Below are 26659 nucleotides of genomic sequence, written 5' to 3'. Positions count from 1 at the left end.
ATAAAAGAGAGAAAGAAGGGTCTGACCCAGAGCAGCTGTTTAACAGACAATCTTCAAAGAACTTTAAAGGATCTCCTGTTGCAGTCAAGTATGTCAACTCTGGACCTTCCCCCCTTTCCCCCCCCCCATTCATTTTTACTTCTGATCTCAGAACCTGGATCTTCAGGGGAGGGAGGGGGGAGTTAAGACAGGGGAAGAACTGGCTGAAATTCTTGAATGCCCCAATGGTTGAAATAAGATTGGGGAAGGTTGAGAGGCTTCATGTGCAACTCCATTTAATTCTTTTAGAGTCTTGTTTAGAAGTAGTCAAGCTCTATTTCTCCCTGGGTGCAGAACAGAGTGATAGAAGCTTCTAGTAAAGTACACTGCTTTCTCCAGGCCTCATAGTTTCACTGATCCCAGGAACATGAATAGCATAGTAAAACTTCAAGAAGATGGTGCTCTACTTCAACAGTCTTTGGGAAGTTGTAGGGACAGTGCCATAACTTAAGTCCTAGAAAATCAGAGAAGTTACAGTAGAAAAATGTGTCTCCTGGCATTCCCAAATCCTGTCTCTTGCCTCTTGTGACCACGTCAAGTATTCTTCCTTTCTCAATTTTATTCAAACATAGAACCTTGGACAGAGATCAGAAACTGTGAGATATGACTGGTTCTGATGGGGTATTTGGGGTGTTTGTGCTTGGACCCCAATCTCAAGATCATATTTTTTCCTAGCTTCAAAACACTATCCCTGACAGTTTTCTCCTCAACCCAAGGACACTATGCCTAGCAATTACTCATTAGTGGGTCCCAGTAAAACAAATTATCTTTCCTTGTTACAAGAACAAGCTGACCTCTGTAGAATTTCCCTTGTAAAAACAGGATTGTCTTATAACCACAGAATTATCATGTATTGATTCCCACTTAGTGACCTTGGGCAAGTCACTTAACCTCAATTGCCCTGCCCTCCCTCCTCCAAAAAGCTAAAAAAAAAACCCAAACAAACAATAAAACCCCCTTCCCTTGGTTTCCAGTAGTGAATGAATTCATTCCAGACAACCCTTTCCTACTCTCCGGTTCTTGAGGGGTCCCTGAACCTCCTCAAACCACTTCAGTTCTGGTGCTTTAGGCTAGGGACATAAAGACAACTTCCTTTCCACTTCTTTCTCATTCTTATCCCCTTTCTAGGAACTCCAGCTCATCACTCAACTAGAAATCCTAGATTTCCCTCATCCTGACCTTGTCTGACATCACTTTCCTATTTCTAATTGATTAAAAAAAAATGAGTTGAACTTCACCATTCAGCAGAACTTCCCTCATTCTTATCCCAGTGATGTCTTAGGAGCCCAGGTCTTGTGGACAGTAACCCTAGTTTGCTCACTTGTCCCAGTTTTGCAGGTTTCTTTTTTCTTTTTCCTAAAAATGCTTTATTATGCCTGTTGTCTTTATATCATGGTCTTCACCACCCCCCTTATCTATACTTAACCTTGCTATTGGTAAAGAAAACAAATAAGCAAGAAAAGGAAATCCAATAATGTGATAGTATTGATGATGTATATGCAGTCTTAAGCCTTATTAGTCCTATTCTTTCTGCTATAAGGGAAGAGATATGTTTCATTATTTGGTCTTATGAACCTTCACTGACTTTTCATTTCTTTCTAAGAACATTTCTTCTTCCTAAAATTAATGTCTTCTGCTTTTATATCACCTACATTTCACAATATATACCTCTTTGCTTCTCAACCATCCCTTATAAACAATAATAAAAAAGAGAAAAAAGTAACTGATTTCACAGCATTAAGTTGTAATTGTTTTGTTGTTGCTATTTTTTCATTTACATTGTTGAAGTCATTTTGTATATTATTTTGCTAGTTCTGTTTATTTCACTTTGTACCAGTCTATATATGTTCTCCTCTCTCCCTGTATTTATCATAGTCATTGTTTTCTTATAGCATAGTAATATTTCATTAAATTCGCATGCCATGATTTATTCGGCCATTCCCTAATCAATGGGCATCTAATTTACTTTCAATTATTTGCTACAACAAAAAGTGCTGCTATAAATATTTTCCTATCCTTTTATTCTCGACCTCCTTGGAGTCTGTACCTGGAAGAGGAAGCTTGAGTCCTCTTGAGTGTAACTTCCATTGGTTTTTCAATTTGAGCACCACAGTGGTTTCCTTTCAACACTTTAGGCTGTGATAAAAGGCCTGCTCCAGAACTGCATGCCTCAAACAATCCCATGAAAACTTGAGATGGTGGATGGGATGCCTGCAGTGTCTCTCTCTTTCCCAGAGGACCAAGTCCTATTTCAGATCAGGCCTGGGAAGAGGAAAAAGAAAAACTGAGGTTGATAGGACTGAGGAAACCATTGAGCCACTAAGGGGAATTAGATAAATTGCTTTTGTGGTAGGTTCTGAACAAGAACTTCCTGGACAAGAGGATCTTAAGCTCATATGGCATTTGCTCTTTCCCTCCTTTCTTTCATTCAAAAAATACTTTCTTAGTAGCTACTATGTGCAAGGTACTGTGATTATATGTGGAGAAAACATTTATTAAAAAATGACATAGTACTTGCAAAGAAGTTTGGTCTTCTAGGAGGTATACAACATACATGCTTATTATTAGACTTCAGTGGATATGGGAACTCATCCTTGTAGATCCACCTACCAAATGGGCAGATCAAAAATCCCCCATACTTTTGTATCCTGTAGAACTCTCTTGTCCATGGCTTCCCATAATACATTCATCTGAAAGGAGTGGCCTACTTGTGCTGGAGGTCCACCTCTAGGTTTATTTTCTTATGTTGATCAATATTATTAAAGGTAGAAAGTGATGTGAGTAAATGTGTCCAGACTAACAGCTAGAAGGAAATTTGAGGAGAGGGATGGTAGGATCAGAAAAAGAGTCATGAAGGAAGATCAAGGACATAGGATTAGCCATGCAAGAAAAATGATTGTCTATCTTATCCTCTGACAATGGAGAAAAGGACAGGATGATTGAGTGTGGAGACAGGGGTGCAAGAGAGAAGGTGAGGGAACTTAGGATGAATGGGCATACATCCATGAGAACCCAGATAAGGCTAAATAACAATGAATTTGGAGTGGACTAAGTCCTTATGATTTCCTGCCTCACTCTACCATCATTCAGTGAGTGGCGCTGGTGTTGAAGAAGACGCAAATGTTGGGAGTGATGGAGGATCACCAGTTCTTGAAAACCAAGACAATAAAACAAGATTCTCAAAGGATCTTACATTATTGAATTGAGTAACACTAAGGTCAATACTGAAGAAAAGGAAGTAAGAGTCAGAAAGTTCCTACTTTTCTTCTTTAAACAGAGAATCTCAAAGGGGGAAAAACTACATCTATGCACTTTGGAGTTTTTCTGACTGCCCTGCCCTTGCCTGATCTGCCTTACCCTGATCTTCTGGTCTCTCTTTTTCGCCTGATTCTTTTCGAAGGTAACCAATACACTATAGAAAGGACTGAAGTCCAACACCAAACGGTGTTCTGACAGACTGTGAGAGCTTCCCTCCCTCAACCTTATTTTAAAGTTCCTCCTGCTCATTCTTACTAAATCCTCCGAACAGGGAATTCAGGGTCAAATATCAAAGTAAAGGTGAAGGCAAAGCTGGGAACAAGTACTGTACAGTTAGCTATTTGGAAATCCAGAAGTAATCATCCAAGTGACTTCTTTAAGAGGAGAGAAAGAACATTTCCAATATACTTCAACTGGCTAACCACTTGTAGAAACTGGGATCTTAGTGTGTGCAATCATATTCTTCCATTATGCCACCAACTACATACTATGGCTTCTTTAAGTAGAACACTGAGGCAGAATTATGGGTATCTAATTTCATGCTATTGTTCAGTTTCCTGACTCCATGATCGCTGGTACTGGGAGTCCCATTTAGAGAAGGGTGTGGTACTAAGGATTTAAAGGGAATCTTTGTTATCTGCCTCTCCCTCACCTACCCCTAGAATATGTGAGTTGATAGCGTGTCCTAGGCTTCTTCAGTCACTCTGTATCAATGAATGGGCTTGGATAATTTTCTCTGCAAATACCCACCCTGTATCTTCCACGCACACATGTTCCTCAGATTGGAGAGTGAGGCCTGGCCTCCCGGATCCGGACACTATAAGGAATCTGATCTTTGGAGAGCAAAACCAGGGTAGCGGATTCTCAGTGGAGGAGACCGGCCGCGCCACCCTCTAGAGAAATCCTTTCCAAGCCTGCCCCTGGCTGCCCCCTTTGTCCGTTAGCCCTTTCCCCAGAGCTCTTCTAATAGCCTGCAATCTGTTCTCTGACTTTCTCAACTCCCCTACTTGGCTGTCTTTTATTTTTTCCTCTTTTACTTAGCGTGTTCTTCCTTGAAAGTTAAAATTAAATAGAATCGACTGTATTACAGCCCATCAACACCTTCGAAGGAGCCAAAATAAAAGTAAAAGCAGCGTGGGGGATTAGCTCAAATGGTAGAGCGCTCGCTTAGCATGCGAGAGGTAGCGGGATCGATGCCCGCATCCTCCAGTTTCGTTTTGCTAACTGTTTCCGCCTCCTAATGTTCCAGTCTCAGGAGTGGACGTGGTGGAGAGGATGGGGTTGGAAAGCTTCGTAATGTGTCTGGAATAGAATGAAACAGACCCTTACTCCACTCTTCCACGTCCAGAGAAGAGTGAGCAAGAATAACCGCTGACATTCACATAGTGCTTTTAAGGTTTTTTTTAAAGAGCTTTCTAATAATTATTTCTTTTTGAGACCCGGATCCAGAATATTTCTCATTATAGAGAAAACCTGGTCTTTGGGTAGTTTGACCCCCCCCTAGGAGTCCAAGCTGAAGAGGCAATCCTGTAGTCATCCTAGAAATCTATCGACATTTTTGAGGGGTTCCGGTTCCCTGGAAGCTTGAGAGCCGAAGGGAGGAATCCACAGGCCTCCCAGGGACCCCTTCACCCCTTCCAGAAACCGTTTGTTTATTGGGTAAGGTAAAGAAAAGAAGAAAAGATCGATGATCATGGGGACCAGTGTAGGTCCACCAATATAAAGCCCTGGGTGGGGAGAGATACTCCAGTACAAGGTGAATTAACACTTAGCTCCCATAATCGAAACTATTTCCAGTCTGACTAACTGGAGTCGGCATCTTTTCCTGAACACAGCCGCGATTCTCTTGTTCGTTCTTAATGTGAAGAAATCGGAATTATCCAGACCTGTGTATAAAATGCTAAGGGACCCTCCACCTACAGCTGTCCTACAGTCTCAGTTCTGAGGAGGAAAGAAGGGGGAAGGGGGAAGGGGGAAGGGACGTAGGGAAGAGATCGAAGCTCAAAAGGCCTGAACCAGGTTTGCTAAACCCACCCCGACTCCAAGAGTCTTTCCTGGGAAAAACAAAGCAAAAAAAAACCCAAAAACCCACAATTGTTTGCAAAATTAATTCTAACACAAGAAAAGTGCTTTCGCTAAGGTCAAATCCAAAACACAATCTTATCGATATGTACCCTAAGTCAGAGTCAGAGGGAGTGAAATGAAGATCTTGACAAAGAGATAACGAGTTGTCTTATTTATGGCAGAGAAGTGGGGTACTAATAGAACAGAATATTCTATACATTATATTTTTTCTTGATTGTTCTTTGTCAGGAGGAAGGAGGCATTTTGGAGGCAGTCATTTGGGGTCAAATGACTGGGATGCTAAGATAAAAGACAAAAAATGGCAGCAATTATTTTTAATTTAAAAGAAACTAAAAGAAAAGCAATCCAGGTGACACCAGAACCAGCAACTTTGTGGATACTTTTCGCTGCTCATCATTCATGCCAATAATACTCTCCCCCTTCACTGTTTCTTGGAATCCTTGTTTTCCTTCAAGAGAAAGCTCACCTTCTTGATAAAGCCTTTCCTGAACTGCCACAGCTGCTGATACCCCATCATTTTGTATTAATTTATACACATAGTTTTCAAACATGTGTGTATCATTAAAGAAACTGATCCTGCGCACAAGAGGCTAGGGCACTGTTATCACTCAGGCTCCTTTGTTATTGACAAAATGCCTCAGTGAGAATGGATTGGAAATGGCTATGACTTTAGATATGTTAGGAGTGGGAGCATAGTTCTATAGTAGCCTGGATTGTTGAGATAAGCAGCAGTTGAAGCCTCAGAGAGCCAAAAACTTTGATAGTTCAACTGGTATACCTCCAAGACAATAGACAAGAGGCATGAGTTTCAGCCCCAAGTTGGCCTTTTCTTTTCCAAATTGATACTGCTATTTATATTCATCACATGGCCTTTTATTTATTACTGACATCTTTCCTTCCTTCCTTTTTGGAAAAAAAAATATATGCATGTGTGTGCATCTCAAATTACATATAAAAACAATCTTTAACATTTTTTTAATTGAGTTGCAAATTCTGCCTCCCCCCACCTTGAGAAGACAAACAATCTGACACTGATTATACATGTGCAGTTCTGACATCTTTCTTAATACAATTGGACATTTTATTGGAGTAGGACATGCAATGTTATCTACAATACACACTATTACATGATAAGTGAATAAGGGCGTGTGTGTGTGTGTGTGTGTGTGTGTGTGTGTGCAAAACACTGTTACTTGAGATCTGAAGTGGAAAGGTCAGATAATGAGGAATGATTAAAGAAAGCTTCATGGAGAACATGGTTTTGAGGTGATCTATAAGAAACTGGCAGGCATTCAACTGTAGAATAGTTAAAGGAAATTCCTAGCATAACAAACAAGATGAGTAAAGTCAAGTCCCAGAATATCTATTTTTCCTTCTTGCTGCAATTCCTCCTCCCCTCACACACACACACACACACACACACACACACACAGCTTCCCCTGCCCCCTCCTATAGTTCTTTTGCCACTGCCATACCAACTAACATAACTCTACTAAGACTTTAGGTCTGAAACCCCTTCCCAGAACTGTCTTTTTAAGAAAAGGGTTGAATTGGAGTGTACTTTCTTATGTGGAGGGAATTCTGATTTTTAGAATAATAATGAATATACTAATAGATTAGATTTTGCAGAATTACCTTTTCCAGCTTGTGAGTCAGACTCACAATGAAGCTTGAACTGATCAATCAAACCTTAACAAGGTTCACAATCACTGGCATCTTTATACACAAATACCTGGAGTGAATCGAATCAAAGACTGTAGAACCTGTTCCTGTCACAGAACTCTGGTTCTGTACTTTTAGGGGGGGAGGTGGTCACAACTCCCAAAGACTTGACTCCAGAGACTTCAGGTTTTCTGGGGAAACCACTGAATGATTGTTTGTAATCCACCTTCCCCAGCTGTGATTTAAGTATATAACCTGTACTTTCACTTCATCTAAGAGAATATTTCTTTTTCTGAAATTGATTAATTAAATTACTTGATTTAATTAGTTAAATTAAATTTTACATTTAAATAGCATGCCCATCTCAAGGCCTGCTTTGTGCTGCACTGAACATTCTCACTTTAGAGACTGGCTCAGTAAAAATCCTGTTAATACTTAGAGTAAAATTTCTTTTATTAGGAGAAAAGTTCATTTTGTTGATTAGTTTTTATTTCTTTGGTCACACTTGTAATTTCATTAATTAAAGGAAGCTCCTAGGGAAGAAAATTCTTCTGACAATTCATGCTGGTATCTGTTCTGTAACTTTCAGTCTTGAAGAGGTTCCTGGGAGGATTCAGAGGTTTAATGACTTGCCCAAGACCAAACTGCCAGTATTTGTCAATGGTGGGTCTTGAGACCCAGTCTTCCTGATTCAGAAACTAGTTCCCTATCTCTCGGAAGTAGCGAAAATTCTTTTTGTTTATCTTTCTTTTTGTATGTGGCTATTTCCCCCTGAGCTTATTGCAAACTCCACCCACCCACACACCCACTAGAAGTCATCCTTAGTGCCAGATAACCAATAATCAACTCCAGTGAGATGTGTAGAAAGAATGGAAAGTAGAAGAAACTGAAAAACAGTCCCCATAGCTTTGTTTAAGCAACAAGTGCATTTTCAGGTTTTAAATCTTTCCATCAGAGCTGTTTCTTGACCTTCACCCATCCCTTCGACCACTGCAGCCCTTTGGTGACTATAGCAGGACTGTTTTTCTGTTATTCTCTCCCTAAGTGAATGGCCCACTGCCCCCCCCCACCCCTCCAGTCATTCATGTCCTTAGTGTTTCTTCTATACTACTTCTACAATGCAGTTCATTGTTGGTAATATGGTGAAGGTTGCTTACAGATAATGTGTAAGCCCATTTGCAAAACACAGTGGTGGATGATGGGTGCCTTTGAGCAGCATTACCTCACAAAACATAGAAAAGCATTTTTTTAGAGTTGTAGAGGTTTTATTTGGGGACAGACAGAAAGTACCAGGGGATTAGGAGTTGGCATTGGGGCCAAAGGTCAACTTTGTCAACTACATTGACAAAGAGTCAGTTGTACTGCATCTTCTTCTTAGCCCACCCAGGCTTCTTCTTCTTCTCCTGCTTGTCCACCTTGGGAGTGTGACCCCTCACTTTTCCAGCTCAGGCCAGAAAGCCATGGACTTTACCTCCTAGCATCCAGCCAGCCACTTCCAGGATGGACAGGGGCTCCACCAAGATGGCTTCATCCTCCAGCAGGGAGTGCCCTAGAAGCAGGACCTGGTCCTGGGGGGGGGGGGTGTGTGATGCCCTCCAGGGATGCTACATGGGCCTTGATCTGGGCAATGGTCTCCTTCCTCATAACCTTAAGGGTGTGCAGAACCTGCCCGTGGGACAAACAGTTGCATGATAGCAATTTGGACATGCTAGTCCTGCTTCTACTGCAGTGAAGATGGAGACCAGAAAAGAGAAAAGCAAATTTTTAAAAGACATTGGCAAATGACCTAAGTAACTACCGTAAATCTCCAGAGAGCATATGTAAACAAAAATGGAAGGAGGGCATCAGGAATTTAAATTTAGGAAGAGGCTCCTTATCTGACTAAGTACAAATAGGTATCCTAGAAACAAAATTTTAAGGACTCTCAGGAATAGATTTTTCCAAGACATTTCAAAATTGGAGACATTCCAAAAGAAAGGGGAAAAAGAAACAGATGTGAAAAAACTTCATCAGTGACCAATTCATACAACCCATAAATCTACTTTCTCACTTCTAAATAATATTTATTAGAATTATCTTGTATTTATTAAAGGTGCCCTGAGCTTGGCATAACAACAATCCTTTGCACTGTGGATGTTCTCACCCTCTGGCAAAGTAACCAGTTTTGACCAGCACCAGGTGTTGGCTGAGGGATTTATGTTTTGTATTAATCAATAACTGCTTATTTGGAACTCTCTCTGTTTTCCAGGGATGTGAAAGTTATCCATCACACTTTTGGACATGCTCACAATCCCTGCTTCTTGTAACAGCTAAGTGAACTGAGCCAGGTACTACACTCCATAATAACTCTGGTTCTGTTTGTGTCTGTGAAATAATCAAGTGGGATACTGTTCCCTCAAGACCCAGGAACATCTGCATTGTTCATGAATGAGCCTGTCACAGGAAAGGTCAAGAATGATTAAGTTTTGGTTCAGTCCATTTATGTATATAAAGTATTGCCCTAGCATATGAAGCCCTCCTCCTGAGGAGGACTTCTGCTTGCAAGAATTCCCTCACTTTGAAATTAAACTTCTGGGGGCAGCCAGGTGGTGCAGTGAGTAAGAGCACTGGCTCCAGAATTGGGAGACCTGGGATTGGTTCTGGTTCCAGCCTCAGATACTGGGCACCCACACAAAAAAATAACTGTCTGTGTAACCTTGAGCAAGTTACTTAACCCCAATTGCTTAAAAAAAATTAGAGGTTGGTTCCTCTCTAGTTGACATTAACTGGTGTCAGAAGTGGGATTGGACAAAACTGGGCCAAGTGGACTTTCTGGTACCAATAAAAGAGGACCAGGTACCATTGGAGATTTATTTCTCTGGAGTCCAACTCCACCTCATCTGGTGAGTCCTCTGCTCTTTTTTCCTGGCTCCAACCCTGGGCTCACCCTTGATTGAGCTCCCCTTTCTTTGTGAGGAAAGCTCCAAGGTTCCCCCCACCCCCACCCAGTTTATCTCTGGTCCCTCTGGTAAGAATATCCTCTCTAAACTTCATGTGTCTGTTACTTGATATCTCTGTGAGTCTCTGTAAAATTTCAACTGCATGACTAACTGAACACTTTGAAAACTTGTGTGCCTCTGCCTAACCAGTTCTGTTTCTATCTTGTCATTTTGCCTGGGTCTGTGTGTTTGTAAAATGTCTGTGTCATGTTTGTACTGTCAGCTAGATTCTGTTACCTTAAAAGATTTAAAATTAATCCAGGCACAAATATTCTAAAGGCTGTAGCCAGAAAAAAGAACACTGGGAAAGATTAATGAGCTTTCATAGCTGAAGCAGTTGTACCAGTAAGAAGAACTAACTCCCACTTTAGGTTTTCTGTGGGAGATTAGGCTATAAGAAAAGAGAAAGGGGAGTTGGCTAAGTGGTGCAGTGAATAGAGTTAAATCCAGCCTCAGACACTTAACACTCACTAACTGTGTGACCTTGGGCAAGTCACTTAACCCCAATTGCCCTGCTTTCTCCCCTCCAAAAAGAAAAGAGACAAAAATCTGTAAAATACTTCTCCCCCCCACCCCATCATTGAAACATTTGGCCAAGTTGAAATTACAGAAGTAAAGCTAGATAATCAAAGTTGTAGAACCACTAAAAACATCTTAGTAGATTCTGGAGGTTTGGAGATTAATCATTGAGAAGTTTGTAAATTAGTCATTTTAAGATCACAAGAGAGAACTCCTGAGACTTCGGATTAATTCTAGGAACTCATTCCCTTCTGAAACATATGGGATACCACTCTGTATAATTTGTTTTAAGGAAAAATAGAGACTAAATCTTATAAAGGTTTAAAAAAAATAGTTGGAAAGATTGACAGCTTCATTGCTCTAGGGCAATGAAGGAAAGCTAGTTGGAAGTAATCCCAGAGCTGAGAGTGAAAGAAAAAAATAGATAAATGGTTTGCACTTTATAGCAACCTCTTGTTAACCCTTCCTTTACTTTTCAGTTTTTATGTTATTTTGTTAAAAATCTTCACCTGCCTGTCTCTTAACAAAATAAGCTATTTCTGATTGGCAACATTCTGACATCAGGTTCCCCCTTGAGATTGTAGCTAATAGAAGAGGATGAAACTAGTCCCCAAGTTCCTTCTGCACCATTAGGGAAGGTAAGTATGGTCTCTTTAATCAATAAGAGATGAAACCTAGGAGTCTTTTTTTTTTTACTGTAAGAAACCTGATCACTGGAAGACAATGTAGAATGAAGGCTAGAGTAGATACTGTTAAAAGGGAAAGCACCCCAGAAAGTATTGAGGTACCCTCCCAACAACCCCAATTACTCAATGTGGCCCAGCTCTGGGGAGGGCAAGTGAGGATAGGGGTGGCACAAAGAGTGGGATATTCAATAAACCCTTCTGCCTTCCTCACTTCCTTCCCCTGGAGTGTATTTCAGTTGTGGGGATTGCTAATAAAACAATTACATCCCATGTCTTTCTGCTAACCCCTCTAATCTCAGATCAGATTTAGGAAAGAGAAAGCTGCAAAATTGTGGGAAAACTTTAATTATGTTCTGCTTCACCTGGTGGAGGGAGGGGGTGGTAGCTGCAGTGGGAGTCCCCCACTGGCAGTGGCCCCAATAGTTCTGTGCCCCTGGGCATCCTGCAGCCCATCCCTCTAGGACATCATGCCCACCCTGCCCCAGCAGCTGCAAGTGGCCCCAGCCCCAGAAGCACCTGGAGTTGGGGGGGGGGATGTTAGACCCCACAATCAGCTTTTCCTTTGCCCTGCCACCAGGAACTACCACCAATGGGAGAGTCCTGGCACCAGTCACCTCAGCCCCTAGGCAGTGCTCTCTGCTGCACTCCCTTCCCACTCCCTCAAAGCCCAGTGTCCAGATCCATTCCAGCCCTCAGCAGGCCCTGCCTAACTGCTGTCTGGAAGGCTCTGGATGCTTCTGGCAGCACCTAGTGAGTCAGTATAAGGTGGGGGAGCCAGCTAGCCTCTACCCTTGGTGAGCCCACACTTCTATGTTCCAGTGGCAAAACATTATTAGCTGTGTAACCTTAGGCAAGTTGTCTTATCTCTGTTTGCCAGTGTCCTGATTCGCAAATAGGAAAATAATTATGGTACCTACCTCCCAGAGTTGTGAGATCAAAATGATATAATGATTGCAACGTGCTTAACACAGTGACTTGCATATGCTAAGCACTACATTATTATTTCTCTAACTGAATGCAATTGTCCTATACCTGATAACTCTAAAGTGGTTTTAAAATGGCAAATTGGACTTTTAAAAGTATGTGATAAAAAAATAGACCTTTGAAAACTGGCATATAGTAAACACTTAATAAATGCTTATTCCCTTCCTAATAGGCAAAATGTATACTGTGCTTTAAGGTTAACACAGAACATCTCATTTTCTCCTCACAACAATTCTGGGATGTAGATATTGTTACCTTCATTTTACAGATGTCGAAACTGAGGCAGGAAATAGTTTAAGTGACTTACCTAGAGTCTCAGCTGGTGTTTTGAGTTCACATTTGGACTCAGGTATTCCTGACTCTCCGGTCCCATTTTTTTTTTAACCTAAAAGTAAAACTTTACATAAAGTTCATATTTTTAGATGAAGATCAAGGTTCCAACTCCTCTTTGGAAACAATAACTTTGCCATCTGACACGTTAACTATCCCTCTTAGATTTCTCTTATTTGAAATTTTGAAAGTCATGTGCGGTACAAACACGTCATCTTGTCAAACTACGTCCGACATGTTGAACAGAATAGGACCAAAGACAGCTCCTGAGGAACATTCCTCCAGATCAGAGTCTTCGCTACTGGTTTCTCTGCCCTCGGATTAATTCCTTTTATGAATTCTTTACCTGTGAAATGCCATTGTAATCTAGACATATTTGAGAAGTAAGTCTTTTAAGTGTTTTTCATCATCTCTAATGGAGCCGAAATAGCTCAGTTGGGAGAGCGTTAGACTGAAGATCTAAAGGTCCCTGGTTCGATCCCGGGTTTCGGCATTGAGTTTCCGCGTGTTGTTTTGGATATACACAGAATCTCTGAGTTTTAGAAATCGACCACTGAGTGTCCCATTGCACTTCTAGCCGCTCCAACTTTCCCCACTTTCACACTCTAGAAAAAGTGTCTTCGGGCCGGCTAGATGGCGCAGTGAATAGAGCACTAGCCCTGGAGGCAGGAGGACACGAGTTCAAATTTGGACTCAGACACTTAGCAAGCCACTTAACCCCGATTCCCCTTCAAAAAAGAAAGTGTCATCTCATTTTCCTCAACCTAACTGGAAGTAGCGGGAAGATTGGAAAGTGACACCTGGGCAATTTGCATTGTTTTCAACAAGTGTCTTTTCTCTCTTCCCCGCTTCTCTCCTTTCCCCTCTCCCCGCCCCCCCCATACACATCTTGTGCTGACTGAAAAAAAGAAAACCTTTATATTAAATATACATAATGAAGCAAGACAAATCCCCCTCCCCACCCCCTATTAACCACATATTAAAGTACCACATTCTGAATTTTTAAGTTCATCACCTCGCTGTCAGGAGGTGGTTAGCATGTTTCAGCACAGTGTTTCAACTAAGGTCATTGCACTGATCAGAATTCTTTAAAAAACATTTTTTAAATTTTCAGTTCCCAATTTTCTCCCTCCCTCCACCACCTCCACTACCCATTAAAAAGGCAAGAAATATGACGCCCATTTTAAGTTCATGAAAAACATTTCCACATTACCCTCATTGCAAATAAATATAGCAAGAAAAATAAAGAAAAGAAAAATATGCTTCAGTCTGCACTCAGAGTCCATCAGTTCTCATTCTGGATGTGGATAGCATTTTTTCATCATAAGTTCTTTGGAACTGTGAATCATTATATTAAGCGCAGTAGGTGGACCTTTCACAGTGGATTATCCTTATCATAGTGCTATTACTGTGTACAATGTTCCCCTAGTTCTGCTCACTTCACATAAGCTCTTCCCAGGCTTTTCTGAAACCATCTTGCTTATCATTTGTTACAGCAAAATAGTATCCCATCATGATCATACCATACAACTTTTTCAGCCATTCTCAATCAATAGGCTTGCCCTCAGTTTCCAATTCTTTGCCACAACAAAAAGAGCTAAATAAAAATACTTTTGTACCTATATAGGTCCATTCCCCCCTCCCCCTCCCTACACCTGCTTTTTTAAATGTCTTTGGGGTAGACCTGGTAGAAGTACTGCTGAGTCAAAGGCATACACAGTTTTATAGCTTTTTGGGCATAGTTCCAAAATGTTGTCCAGAATGGTTGGACCAGTTCACACCTCTACCAAAACTTCATTGGGGTATCTATTTTTCTACATGCCCTCTAGCATTTGTCATTTTCCTTTTCTATCATGGTAGCCAATCTGATGAGTAAGAAGTGGTACTTCAGTTGTTTTAATTTAAGTTTCTCTAATGATTTTGATAGAGTACTTTTTCATAAAATTATTGATAGTTGTGATTTCTTCTGAAAACTGCCTATTCATATCCTTTGACCACTCAATTGATCAAAATTCTTGTCTTTGAAAGCTGTTTTTCTTTACAATATTCTTGTTACTGCATATATTTTTTTCTGGGTTTTACTCATTTCACTACTCACCGTGTTTCCCCGATAATAAGACCTATCCCGAAAATAAGCCCTCCCCTTACTGTGTAAGATTCCTCTAAAATAAGCCCTCCCACGAAAATAAGCCCTATTGAGATTGCTATTGTAGTGAAGGTGATCCCCTGCGCTACATTACGGTACCCTCTGTATGCACCGTTCTCCCCCCCCCCCCCATGAAACTCGCTCCTGAGCTGCATCCAATCAGAGTTGCAGCAGTGACCGAGTCATCCTGTTCTTCCCCAGTGATTTGCTTATTGAATAAAGGTACATTTTTTTTGGTTCACATTTACCTATTTATTAAAATTGCTGTCAATGTTCATTAAAATAAGCCCTCCCCTGAAAATAAGCCCTCTGGTGTTTTTCTGTCCAAAAAATTAATAAGACAGTGTCTTATTATTGGGGAAACATGGTACATTTTATTCTAAAGCTTTGGCTCTAATTTACATGGGAATTTCCTATTCCAAGGACTGTCTTTGGGTATTTGGAAAAATAGGGGATGGCAAACTGCTACAGAGAAAGTCAAAGATTATGAGGGGAGAAAAATGTGGGAATACATCTACTAAGGCCCATTTTTTCACTTAGGAAATTTGAAGACATGTTTTAAAAATAAATTATGACATGTCAGTGTCTTGGTCTAAAATCCTTGGTCTCACTTGAATGAAAGATCAGATCAATTTTGAGTCTAGGTCAGAAAGTGGCCTTGATTTCCTAAAACTAAGAGAATTTGTCTTGTTTGTGGTGATCAAACTAGTAAAAGAATGCTTTTGACTAATCCATGAGTAAAAAGGCATCTCTTGAGTTCACCTTTGACCCAGTTGAAAAGGGGAATTCCTTAGAAGGGTCAAAGGAGTAATTGGCCTAGGGAAGATACTTCTTTAAGGATATGCAGATACTGGCATTGCTATGATTCTGTGTGAGCAAATAAAAAAAAATATTAACTTAAACTTTGTACTTATATTTATTTTGCTGTAGGAATATATATATATATATATATATATATATTTTGCTTTTTTGAGGGCAATTGGGATTAAGTGACTTGCCCAAGGTCACATGGTTAGTTTTTGTGTTAAGTGTCTAAGGTCACATTTGAACTCAGGTCTTCCTGACTCAAGGGCTGATGCTCTATTCACTGTGCCACCTAGCCACCCCATGCTGCAGGAATTTTTGCCTTTTGTTTAACGATTGCTATAAGAATATTCAAGTAACATAGAAAAGTGGATAGAAAGCTTCTCTTACAGAGACCTGGATTCAAATCTTACCTCTGATACATAGTGTTTGTGGCCCTGGGTAAGTTCCTGAACCCTTGTTTTGGGAAACTATAAGACAATAAGTTGGAGAGAAGGCACCAATAAACAATGGCAGAGAGAATTTCCCCTTTCCCATCTCCTCTTCTGTAGCTCTCCCACTAGTCTAGAGAAGGGGCTCGAAGTGGACTTGGTATCTGGGACTTTATGTAAGAATTAGGCAAAATAAGATTCCAGCTAAATGATGTATCCTTCATTGTGTTGGCTGATCGCACTATGGCATCTTCAAGGTGGAATTTTTAGTTCCTCACCATAAATGGAAGATGTCAGAATCCTCTTTGGGCCCTCAGGGCCCTCTGACCTATGCCAGAGAAGAAGGCTGAGCAGAACCACCTAACCTTTAACAATAGAACCAGACTAAGCTTCTGTTCTAAAAAATAGTCATCTTCTGCATCTTGGAGGTAAGCAGTTGGTAAATTTGGGCATGCATTGTTTTAATTGCATACTAATACCAGTTCTACTAATAGTATGTCGTACTATGCTAGCAGACAAGGATCTCACTCAGAGCACAATTTATGTTCATGTTTGTAGATGTTTTTAAAAGCTCTGTTTCTTAACATCCTCCACCTTCTCCACTACTGTTCTACCACCACAGAATCTAAAGGGAACTGAACCAAACTGAGGTCGGATTTTTCATTTTTTTTCCTCCATATTCTAGAATCATAGATTTATAAGTGGGAGGGGCTTTAGAAGGCATAGAATCTAACCTTCTAATGTTACATTTGAAGAAACCCAGGCACAAAGAGGTTCAGTGACATGTTCAGTGTCACAGCTAGAAAATGTTGGAGACAGAATTTGAACTCACACCTTCCCAAACCACATCTGATAGGCTATGCTACATTTTTTTTTCTATAGAAAACACTTCCTCTAGGGTATCCAAAATTGAACTCATGGTTTGGGTTCCCAGAAGACCCTAAATTAGGTACATTGTGAGTTTGCACTTCCAAAATCATAGCTCACAAACCTCTGAGCTTCAATAATGTGCTTAACCTCAGAATTTAGTCTGATAATCACAGCCAGCTTTATCAGAGTTGGGACTTTAACCCTGGTCTATTCTGACTTTAATGATGGCCTTGTTTCTGCTATCCAAATGTTGACTCTCTATGAATGATTAATCTAAATATCTTAGTGTCCTTTTCACCAACTCTGACCAAATGATTTCTTTACTTGTTTTTTAAAATAAATTTTTATTCTGAACTTGAAACCTCATAGAATGAGCATTTTCATATGTGTATATATATATATATATATTAGAGCACAGAATATTGTATATAAAAAATTATTACATACACCTTACTTTCCTTTTAAAGTCTATAATTGACCATTAGCTTTCAAAGCAGTCCTGATTGTCTGGGCTTTCCCTCCCCCTTCCTTTTGTTCTTTTTTTTTTTTTTACTAAAAAATGATGCTTTAATGACCCATTTTCTTTCCTTTTTTCTCTTCTTTCTTTTCTTTTCCTTGCCACATATCCCTTTCTTCCCTTGTCCTCCCACTCCCTCCCCAAATAAAAAGAGTCCTTGTGACAAATATACATAGTTAAGCAGAATAAATTTCCATGCTAGCTGTGGGATTTTTTTTAAACTTTTAGTTTCATTTTAACTTGTATTTTCTGTTACTATGAACATTTATTTTTTCTCTTCCCAGTTGAAAAAGAAAAAAAAACAAGCAAACTTTTGTACCAAATATGCATAATCAAGCAAAGTTAATTCCAACATTGTCTATGTCCAAAAAATGTATGTCTCATTCTACATCTTGAGCCATCATCTCTTTATCACGATGTGGATAGCTTCCTCACTGGTCCTAGAATCAGTAGTTGGTTAATATATTGATCAGAATTTTTTATTTTAAAATATTTTAAATATTTTTTACAGTGTTGTCATTGTATAAATTGTTCTCCTGGTTCTACTCAATTTACTTTGATTCAGTACTTAGGAGTCTTCCTAGGTTTCTCTGAAACCATTCCTTTTGTGATTTCTTATGTGCCAGATCAGCTCAAATGACCTAGAGAACCAGCTGGTTGTTAAATTTTCCATGTAAGCATTTATAGAGCAGCTAGGTGCTTCAATAGATAGAGCACCAGCCCTGGAATCAGAAGGGTCTGAGTTCAAATTTGACCTCAGACACTTACTAGCTATAAGACCCTAGGCAAGTCACTTAACCCTGTTTGCCTCAGTTTCCTCAAGTGTAAAATGAGCCAGTAAAGGAAATTGCAGTAACATCCACATATAATTATTTGCTTAGTAATTCCATAGTAGAGAGGCACCTTTTAAGTCTCTGGTTCTTTGCCACTAATAAAAAAAAAGAGCTGCTCTTAATTTCAGTACATAAGGGTAATTTTCTTCTTTCTTTTATCTCTTTGAAAGTATAGCCTAGCAGCTGGGCCAAAAATGGGTAGGTATAGTTTTATAATTTGGGGGGGGGGGGGAGTCAGGCATGGTTCCAAATTGATTTCCAGAATGGATAGACCAATTCACAACTTCATTAACTGTATATTAGTGTGCCTGTTTCCTTGAAGCCCTCTAACAACTGTCATTTTTTGAGTTTATAATCTTTGCCAACCAGTCTAATGAGTGTGGAGTGTATGTTCAGAGTGGCTTTCATTACATTTCTCTAAATTATTACTCATCAGTCTAACTTAAAGGTCTCAGATTTTTCTTTTTATCTGGGCAGGGAAGCTGCAATAAGAGGAGGGACTTCCAGGCTGGAGGCTAGAAATATAGGCTCAGTCCTTGGGAATACTGACTTTCTGGGGTCTAGACTCCCTGGAATCCTCTGGCTTCCTAGCATTAAACTGGGGTGGGATATGGGAGAAGGGATAGAGAAATGACTAAATAAGCAAGAGCCTCCCCCTAGCTGGGAAAGAAGTGTCAGTAGCTTATGAATGGGGTAATTACCAGCCACAATAGTCCCTAGTGCTCCAAAGGAACCATGGAAAGATAAGGTGTGATAGTAATGGCATTTAAAGATTCCCCTGTATTGGCTTGGTTTTCAAATTGATTGTGTTAAAACCCAGAGCTTGTTAATCCCACCTGTGGGATGGACTTGTTGATGTGAAAAGAAAGTCCTGAACTGGGAGGAGCTGGTGACATAGATTTGGAGAGACAAGAGAGAGGCAGAAGAACTTTTTTTTGGAAGCAGCACCTCGTGGAGAGAGAGAGACTAAGAGAATTGCTGGTGGCCGCTTTGAATTGCCCTGGACTTTTGAGACCTGACCCCTGAACTGCCAAGGACTGAGGAGACATGGCTGTTTTGCTGGTACTTTGTCTGTCTATTTTGATGTTGTTTTGCCAGATTTGTCCACTGGTGAAAGACTGTCCTTTTGTTGAAGAAGTCCTGGAACCTGGCTGTTCGCTAAGAAGCCCTGAGACTGTCCTGCAGACAGAGAGTGAATACTGTCCACTGGTGAAGGACAGTGCTGTTGTTGCAGGTGTCTGGAGACTGTCCTGCAGACAGAATGAATGCTGTCCACTGGTGAAGGACAGTGCTGTTGTCGCAGGGGTCTGGGAACCTTTCTGTTGGTTCAGAAGCCCTGAAGAAGGATTTTCTTGTTGTATGTTTACAGAAATCCTGGGAGAGGGCTTTGCTAATGTTTTCAGGGGTTCTAGGACTGTTCTACAGACAGAGGATGAATTAATGAAGGGACTGGCAACGTATCTTGTGGCCTTGCTAAGCCTTGTCTCCCCAGGAACTAAGATTGCTGAGAACTTGCCTCATGTCAAGATGAAGAAAAGACCTCCATTTGGGTATTAAGTGCTGTGTTTAAACTTGATGTAACTCTGGGGTAGATTCAATTGAGATCCAGGGGTGGGGAACTTTTGACCTTTTTGTGCTCTGTGATTGACAAATAAAGGTATAGCCTGGGGGTGGAGAAGTATTTAGAACAGGGACTTTGTAATTGATTGAATGATTGGAAGGTCCTGGGATGGGGTAGTACTTGGAGATTATTTAATCACACTTAGTAAATGCTGTATTTTGAATGATGTCATGTTTTGATCTTCTCTGTTCTTGGTTGGTCACTGAATAAAATGGAGAGCACCTATGCTGGTATTTTGAACCTTGGGAAGTTGCCTTTCCTTGGCATTACAGTACATTATGGCATAGTCGAAAAGGAGTACAAAGCATAGTGCCTCTATTTGTTCCAGGATTTCTGGCCATTTAGATTGAGATTGTAAGGCCAAGGATCCTGGAGGGGTGGAAAAAAAAAAGTTCTTCTGCCTCTCTCTTGTCTCTCCAAGTCTACGTCACCAGCTCCTCCCAGTTCAGGACTTTCTTTTCACATCAACAAGTCCATCCCACAGGTGGGATTAACAAGCTCTGGGTTTTAACACAATCAATTTGAAAACCAAGCCAATACAGGGGAATCTTTAAATGCCATTACTATCACATAAGGTTGGGCACGGAAATTTCTTGACCATGGAACTGGTAATAAGTTAGGGCTGGGCTAGAGGCCAGGAGAAAGAAAGCTGATCTCTCTACCTTCACAGTCCAAGGGAAATCGGGAGGAAAGTTATCTGAATCAATCCCAGAATCTCATGCTTTCTTTGGCTAGAGGCTTCAAAAGGCACCATCATCCTTCCAGTCACTCAAGTTTGCAACTTGGCTGTCCTCCTTAACTTCTCACTCATCCCGAATAATCACTTATTTGCTAAATCTTGTTTTTAACCTTCACAACATCTTTCAAATATAAACCCTTCTCTACTTGCACAGGTGACAGGCACTCTACCTCTTGATGGGAACCTATGAGCCATCCCGGACTCCTCACTTACCTTTTGTTAATATGTCCACTCAGTTGCCAAGACCTGCGGGTTTCACCTCTGCAACACCTCTTTTTTATTCCCCCTTCTCTCCTCTGACATAGCTGCCATTGTAGACCAGGCCCTCATCACCTCATACCTGGATTATTGCAGTAACCTTCTAAAGGGTCTGCCTGCCTCATATTTCCCCACTCCAATCCATTTTCCAAATTTTTCTTGAAGCTCAAGTCCCGGATAATGTTACTCTATAAATTCCAGTGGTTTCCTATTGCTTATAAAATAGGATGGCATTCAAAGCCCTTTGTTACTTAGCCTGGTCTTACCTTTCCAGTCTTCTTAAGCCTTACTCCTCAACTGAACTTCCATCCAGTGACGATGACCTCCTGGCTGTTCCATGAACAAGGCACTCTCTACTCCAGGCAATTTTTCTGAATGTCTAAGATGCTAAATGGTTCCCTCTCCCTTAGACTCAGACTACTGATCTCCCCAGTTTTCCTCTAAATCCCAATTAAAACCCTACAGGAAGTCTTCTCCAACCCCTCTTAATTCCAATGGCTCCCCACTATCAATTATTTCTGTTTCTCCTGCATACAACTTGCTTTGTATATATTTGTTTTCATGTTGTCTCCCCCACTAGATTGTAAGTTCCTTGAGGGAAGGGACTGTCTTTTGCCTCTTTCTATATCCCCAGCACTTAGCACAGAGCTTGGTACTTAGTAGGCGTTTAATAAATGTTGACTGATTGATTGGAAAGCTGAGGGGGAGGCAGATGACAGTTCCCAATCTTCCAACAACTTCAAGGGTTCCTGGAGAAAGGAGTAAGATGGTGTCGGCAGGTGTACTGGTGATCAGGGGAGGGAAGGTTAGGTGCTGGGTGAAACACAGGAGACAAGGATTCTTGGGATCAAATATAACCTCGTGGACTTAAAAGGACCAGGCCCAGAGTTACTGTTCTAAGAGTCTCGGGTGGAGGGGTGGCACTTAGATTTTCACTAGAGATCCTGCCCACGAACAATTTCACACACTTTCCTACAACGACCTTCTACACGTTAAGTCCTCGGGAACAGAGTAGAAGCTCTCCAGCCTCTCTGAAATACTTCGAGTAGTGCGGGAACTCACAACAGTGTGTAAGAGGATGAATCGACATCAAAATGGAAAAAGAACTCTACTAAAGTTGCCGAAACCCGGGATCGAACCAGGGACCTTTAGATCTTCAGTCTAACGCTCTCCCAACTGAGCTATTTCGGCCCCTCTCTTACACCTTTTCAAGCATTTGTCCTCCAAGGGCTATGCAAACTCTATTCTAACTTGAAAGAATTTCCAAGTGAAAATGTGAGTGTTGTGTCTTGCGGTAAATCTGGAGCTCGGAACTCCGAATACTGTAATTCGACTCAAGTTGTCCTGTGAATGAGTGAAAAATGTCAGTGCACTGGGGAGACCCAAACAATATGGTCATCCAGGGAAATGCACGACTTTAATCCAGCCACTGCATATGAACAGAAAATGTAGGCACCTGGCAGCCACTTTTCTGAGGAAAATTGCTATGCTTTGTTTTCACTCGTTTCATTTTCACGTGAAGTGTATCCTAACCGTGTCCAGCGAGCCTTCCTTTTTGTAACAGGGGAAAATAGCAAGTGAGGAGAAGAGATTCCGCAAAACCAGCCAACAGATCAACTAGTCCCACACTTCAGCAAACTAAGGAGAAAAGGGCATTTTCTCAGCTCCGGGTGGCTGTAGCGGCTGGTGGTGGAGTTATAAAATAGGTCTTCCTCTCTCTGACCAAAGCTTTCAGGTATCCTGAGCAAGGTGCAGCAAATGATCGGCCGGAAGTACAACTGATTTCGGGACAGGATGAAGGACTGGATTCTAAAGAGTATGGATTTCTTGGACAATATTTCACGTAAACTACTTCTAGTTATGTCTACCCTATTCTATAGCTGTACAATTGATTTTTTTTTTAAAACCTTAATGTAGGAGTTTGAATTCCTCGCTATGGAATTTTGTCTTCAACCTACTATTTAGCTGGTGGAAATATTTGGAGATCCCATCACTGTCATTCAACATCCTTCCCAAGACCCTTTCATTGTAATTTTTACCAAAATGTCATCTCTGATTTCTTTCAATTTATTGGGGAGAAATGTTTACCAAGATAAGGCGAAGGACAATCCACTAAATATTTCACCGAGGAAGTTGTTCAGAATGAATGAGGTGGTGCAGAGTGACATAAATAGAGGCAACAGGAAAATAATGACTACAACAATGTAAATATAAGGAAGAGCCATGAAACAATTGAAATTGAATGTTGTGGAATTATAATGACCAAATTGGGTCCCAAAGAAAACATATGAGAAAGAAAGAGGAAGTTTATAGGGTATTTCTAGGAGGAAAGAATGGAAAGAAAAGTCTGTGTCTAGGGATTAGGGAATGGGAAACAAGTTGTGATGTAATATAATAGATTATCAATGAACGTCAAGAACATGATCATGAAGAATTGAGAGAAGCATTGAGAAAGAGTGTATAAACCAATAAAGAAGGAAGAAATTCAGGGGAACAATTGACCTGTCACTATGACAAAGTAACAAAAAAGGACAACATTGAAAGAATTCTAAACTCTAATGCAGTAAACAAAATTAACACTGAATGGCCTGAAGGTGAAGTAAACCTTCTGCATCTTTCAGCAGAGAAAATGTATGTCATGAAACAGACACTTTCAGACATGGTATGAATTGATTTATTTGTTCTGCTTGACTCTTATTTTATTCCAAGGGAGAATTCTATGTGTGTGAGAGTCATTGAGAAGTGACAACATGAAAAAAGAGAGCACCAAGAAAATATTGTATAAAAAACAGAAAATGGGCTATTGTATAAAAAACAGAAAGTGGACTTTTCTGATATATAACTTCCATGAAGAATGGTTCTGGGGAAGGTTTGGAAAGCTGGTATAGGGTTATTCAGTAGGGATGGGACAAAAAGATAAATGACCAAGAGGTAACAGCAGGGGAAATGAAGCAGGAAGGAAAAGAGGAGAGATAGGAGACGTGAGGTTGTTGGCTTCTCACATGTTTTTCTCTATGCTTATGATATCTTCTATTTCACTCTTCTCTAGTTGGATTTCTATATTTAGGACAAAAGATTTTTTTTTTACAACAAAACTCTAAAATTGCCACTCTCTCTGCCCCCTTGTCTGCTGAAACTTCACTTTGTTTTGCCTTCCCCCACCAAGTATTTATCACGAAATATATCTTATAGTTAACCTGTAGTCAATAGAATAATATGTAACCCATCAATTAGGATTATATTTAAAGGTAGGAGATTCCCTCATTTTATGGATGAGGAAACTGAGGCCCAGAGAATTAAAGGGACCTGTTCAAGATCAAACAAGAAGTAGTAGAGTCAATATTTTTCTTTTTGTCCTCGAGTCACGGAACATTTAATGAAGAGCTTATAATGTGTTGGATACTGTGCTAAGGGCTGGAGACAATGAAAGGCCAAAGACAGCCCTTCCCCTCAAGAGCTCACTTCTTTTTGAGATAGAATTTTGGCCTCTGGCTTCGGCAGAGTCCAATTCTAATTCTGCAGAATGTGTTTGGGTGATCCCTTCTCCCCTTCCCCATTTTCATGTTCTGTTATGGAAGAACTATTGGAGCAATAAGAAAATGGGATTGTATTGGGTATAATATGGTAAAGAAGCCAATTTAGGGTTTGAATACATTTATCCCATGCTCTCTGCCTGCTACTTAACAGATGCTCTGTCACCTCTAATCTTCAGAAGAATAAAAACAATTTTTCCACCCCATTCCAATCAATTCTCGCAATAATTCTTTTTTTTTTTCCATGCAAAGTTAAGTAACTTGTTCAAGGTTACACAGCCAGTTATTTCTGGGTGTGGTGTCTGAGCCCGGGATTCGATCTCCAGGTCATCCCAACACTGGAGTCAGTGCTCTTACTTGCTGAGCCACCTGACCACCCCCCTCTCCCAATAATTCTTACATATAACCTGGGGCCAGGAGGATTAGTCCTGTAGCCAATTGAATAGAGACTAGACTCAAGACTAGAGAGAAGAGACTTTTGATTGGCTTTTACTATTAGAGGATCTTGTAGTAGAAGAGGGGCAGAAATTTTCCTGGGGTGATATGCATCCAGGATCTTCTACGGAGACAAAAAATGGAATCAACCTAGATATGGAGACCAGAATTTTTTATAACTTTTTTCAGACTACCTCCCAGTCCTCCTCTGTGCTGGAGAAAGTCTTAGGAGAAAGCAGGTTATAGCTGAAGAACAAAAGTTGGCAGCCACCCATCTACCCACCCAACGCATTCCCTCCTCCACTCTCACCTCAGCCAAAGAGATAGTTTAGGTGAGAAGCCTCTCTCTTCCCACTCACAACTTTCTACGAATGTGGCTCCTGTTCCAGATTATCTGGGAAGATTCGCATTTGTTGAGGATGTTTGAACATACTGTTGAATAGAAATTGGATTGTAAATTGTAAAGAAAATGTCCAAAAGAAAAGGGATTGGGAACCTTCTGTGTGTCACCCAAGGTCGTGGAGCATTAGGTGAATTTCCCTAGAGATAAAATGTCAGTGGGTGGGTTTAAACAATCTAACTATATGTCCAAATAAAAACAGCCTAAGAAGCCCTCAAGACAAAGCTTTTAGTTGTGTGTGTGTGTGTGTGTTTTTTTAAGTTTCCCTGATCGAGGTAAGAGAAAGCTACATGGTCCCCACCATAAACTGGAGGGTCCTGAGGAATGGTTGGGATCACAGGATTAGCGATTTAGAGCCAAAATTATTTTAGAGACTAATAGCGAAGCTGAAGAACCCTGCAGGGCATTCTTGGTCTCAGACTCCCGGTGAATTACAAACAGTGTCAGTCTATGCCTTGGGATACTCCGGGGGAAGTGAAAAAGACTCTCTTGTGCGCTTTATTCTTCTCCAAACTAAGAAGTCTGAGCTGGGCTTGGGACTTTCTCCGTGACGTGGGAGACTGGAATTCGATTGAGACAAACGTCTCTGGACTACGCGCTGGTCCTTTTCTCACCCCACCCCACTTCACTCCATCCCCTATTGTTGTTGAGTCCTGTCCGATTGTTCGTGACTCCATGGACAAATTTATGGGTTGGGGGGGGGGTATTTTTTTGGGGGGGGAGACAAAGATACTGAAATGGTTTGTCATTTCTTTCTCCAATGTGTGTGTGTGTGTGTCTCACACACACACTTTTTTTTTAACAGATGAGGAACTGAGGCAAATAGGGGTTTCCACCATTTCGTACCTTGAGCTATTTTGCTGAGGAGAGAACTTGTCTTTTTCCAAGTGAAGAAACTGGGGGGGAGGGGGGGGGGGGGCGGGGCGGGCGGAGTAGAGTAAGTCTGTCTTACTCCCCTCCCTTCGGACTTGCGGACAAGGAGTCAGCTACCAAAGGAACTCCCACAGCCACTCCAGAGGCAGAAAAGAGCGGAGCGTGTTCAGAGAAGTCCAATTTCTTTGACTGGGATTGAAAGTGAAAGTGCTGACCCCGGATCCCTAGAACAGTAGAAAAAAGCTCAAGTTCGAGAATTAGATACACAGTCTTAGTGTCTCCCTAGAACAGTAGAAAAAAAAAACTCAAGTTGGAGAATTAGATAGTCTTAGTGTGTCTTGTCTCCCGGCTTTGTCTAGTTCCTCCTAAATTCCGGACGGACTCGGCCCTAGGGTGAATAAGATATATCTTCAGCAGACGCCGCCGGGTAAAGCGATCAGGAAAGTCGTGGCTTGATTCACAGTTAGTTGTAGGCCAATTTTTTCATCTTTTGGTGTTGGAAGGTGATAAAAGTCCTGTATTATTTCCTTTCCAGACACATTTAGGGCAAATACCTCCCTGAAACTCCTGTGTACAAAATCCTCGTGGAGGATACGGGCATCGATCCCGTTACCTCTCGCATGCTAAGCGAGCGCTCTACCATTTGAGCTAATCCCCC

At 40.9% G+C, this 26659-nt stretch overlaps 4 non-coding genes across 4 annotated transcripts; 2 read left to right on the top strand and 2 right to left on the bottom strand.

Annotated features, from left to right (window-relative positions):
• Positions 1-4433: 4433 nt before the first annotated feature.
• On the top strand, positions 4434-4506 carry TRNAA-AGC (transfer RNA alanine (anticodon AGC)). Its single transcript has one exon. It is a non-coding gene; the product is annotated as a tRNA-Ala (tRNA).
• An 8455-nt stretch (positions 4507-12961) lies between these two features.
• TRNAF-GAA (transfer RNA phenylalanine (anticodon GAA)) lies at positions 12962-13034 on the top strand. Its single transcript has one exon. It is a non-coding gene; the product is annotated as a tRNA-Phe (tRNA).
• An 8844-nt stretch (positions 13035-21878) lies between these two features.
• TRNAF-GAA (transfer RNA phenylalanine (anticodon GAA)) lies at positions 21879-21951 on the bottom strand. The gene has a single exon. It is a non-coding gene; the product is annotated as a tRNA-Phe (tRNA).
• A 4635-nt stretch (positions 21952-26586) lies between these two features.
• On the bottom strand, positions 26587-26659 carry TRNAA-AGC (transfer RNA alanine (anticodon AGC)). Its single transcript has one exon. It is a non-coding gene; the product is annotated as a tRNA-Ala (tRNA).

Source organism: Petaurus breviceps, unplaced genomic scaffold (assembly GCF_028583685.1).
Source record: "Petaurus breviceps papuanus isolate PSGF00001 unplaced genomic scaffold, PetGlider_PUasm1.0 138, whole genome shotgun sequence".
Taxonomy (NCBI): Eukaryota; Metazoa; Chordata; class Mammalia; order Diprotodontia; family Petauridae; genus Petaurus; species Petaurus breviceps.
The sequence above is the reverse complement of the archived record's forward strand: the minus strand, read 5'-3'. Positions and strand labels throughout refer to the sequence as shown.